Genomic DNA, 2,164 nt, shown 5'->3' on the forward strand with positions numbered 1-2,164 from the left:
GACTAGCATGAGGTGTTAACTTTGAAGACTTCTCCACTTTTTTGTCTTGTGATTTGAATTTAATGTGGTATAAGAAAATTAATGTAAAAAAAAAAAAAATATTCAGTGATCAAAGACAGGAAGCCAGATGACATTAAATTAACATATGTTGTTCATATAATCAAGTAAATCTATATGTAAAAACGAAATATGCATTTAGCTTTATTCCAAGCATTTCACACAAAGGAGCTCAAACAATGAAAACCATCATCAGAACAAATGAGGGGAATAATTAATTTTAAAGATTTTAACAAAAAGCTACAATATAACAAATTTGGTGATGGAACACTTTCTGAATGCACTGTATGTCTAACTGATTGATCTGCCAAATGGACATCTCTTACTGTTCTTTCCCTTCAGACGCTTCCTGTGAGCCCATATCATTTCCTCAAACACTGATATTGTAGTTGCATTTGTTTTTCATTTTTTCAGAATTCATGAGATATCTCAGGACTTCCAGCAGCTTCACCCAGAGGCAGTGGGAAAACTTGTTGAAAACTGGTGGCAGAATCCTTAAGTATGCCCAGCGGGTCGGAAACTGCACTTAGTGCTGGATGAATTGACACCAGGTAAGCTATTTCTTATAGTAATGTCATAATCTATAAAAAAAATTAATAAATTGAAAGACATTTTAGACATTTTTGAAATTAAACTGTATTTTAGACTTCCCTAATAGGGTATCGGCTAAGCACTGAGAAACTTGTAGCTGCAGTTGGGCTGTAATTGACCTACCAGGAGCATGTGAGCCTTCCTTTCATTAAGTAGCTCTAAAAAAAAATTGCCACTAAATATAATTTTTGGATTCGCAGTGTTCAGTCTTTGCTCCACCAGCCTCGCTCTTTTAAGTTATGTCTCCGCTGCTTCCCTTTGCCTCTCTGCTTTTCTCTTCTTACTTTATCTACTTCCATTCTGTTGCAGTTCCAAACTTATGTCCTTAAAATAGCCTATGTAAAGTCAGCAAACAAATTCAGTCCTTGTGAATTTAAAAACCTGTCACATGGTTGTTCATTGTCAGTTACTTTTCCACGATAAAAAAAAAAAAAAAAGCTGGCTTGTTGCCTAATACTGTAAATGTATGTCAGTCATGCCACTGCTTAGTACAGTGTTAGGCAAGTTACTGATGGCTAAATTTGTCTGGTGTTTTATCTACAGCCCTTCTAATTAGCACCAAGTATGTTAATCATGTCTTGTGTGATCATGAATAGGAGCCTCCAAATATTGTCATGTATTCACTAAGTGCTGTGTGCAAAATAGCTCTGTGGCTGTGTGGGTTTATATATTAATGACAGTATCAACATTAAAGTAATATTAAAAATAACAAAATTATTAGTCCAAACTACTATTCCAAAATAACTTCTACATTTAGTTTACAAAGACTGATTTTGCCTTTGCCTTTCACATATTTGCATTTGGCCATATTTTGAAATGTTTATACAATGTTTGAAATGGTTTTGGTGAATCTACTTATTTTTTTCTCAATGTCAGTTGTATTGCAACACTAAATGACTGATGTGTAATTCACAGGTGGGGACCAATATACAGATACCAGTCAACTTTTCCCATACATTTTGTGCCTTGGGGATGAGATGACGATGTGCCAGCGCTTCACTGTTATTTCAGGCCATGTCATCGAAACAGACTCTTTGCTGGTGGCCTTAGGCGTTTGTTTAATCATGTTTGACATCAGTTATACAAAGCAGTGCCTCCCAGTGCCTTTCTGTAAAATGTGATGTATTGTATATTATGTGCATTTGTAGTCATGCATAATAACTTGTTTTGGCAGAAAAAGTGGAAAATTTCATTAAATGCATGTTTAAGAATTGTCATTTAATATACAGTTGTTGTATTGATTATTGTCAATGTTATTATTATTATTATTATTATTATTATTATTATCAAGTGTTAAGGCAATGAGAGAGGAGATAACGCAGTGTATGGGTAATATGTAACCTAGGAATAGAGTTAATTTCACTCACTAAACCTAGCACTTGTATCAAACCAACTCAGGGCATGTTCTGTCCTACAGTTACCCAGTGGTGAAGTTAAAGGTTGGGCTATTTTTTAACCCAGCAGTTTAAAGTCTGTGTATTTCAAAATCAAGTTTTGTTGTAATATGCACTGATGA

General features: G+C 34.5%; 1 long non-coding RNA gene across 1 annotated transcript; it reads left to right on the top strand.

Annotated features, from left to right (window-relative positions):
- Positions 1 to 460: 460 nt before the first annotated feature.
- Positions 461 to 1,889, top strand: LOC139627214 (uncharacterized). The gene is made up of 2 exons (XR_011692521.1): positions 461 to 608; positions 1,564 to 1,889. It is a non-coding gene; the product is annotated as an uncharacterized lncRNA (long non-coding RNA).
- The last annotated feature ends 275 nt before the right edge of the window (positions 1,890 to 2,164 follow it).

This window comes from Trachinotus anak, unplaced genomic scaffold (assembly GCF_046630095.1).
Source record: "Trachinotus anak isolate AG129_WGS33_773 ecotype Australia unplaced genomic scaffold, CSIRO_AGI_Tana_v1 ptg000002l, whole genome shotgun sequence".
Lineage (NCBI taxonomy): Eukaryota > Metazoa > Chordata > Actinopteri > Carangiformes > Carangidae > Trachinotus > Trachinotus anak.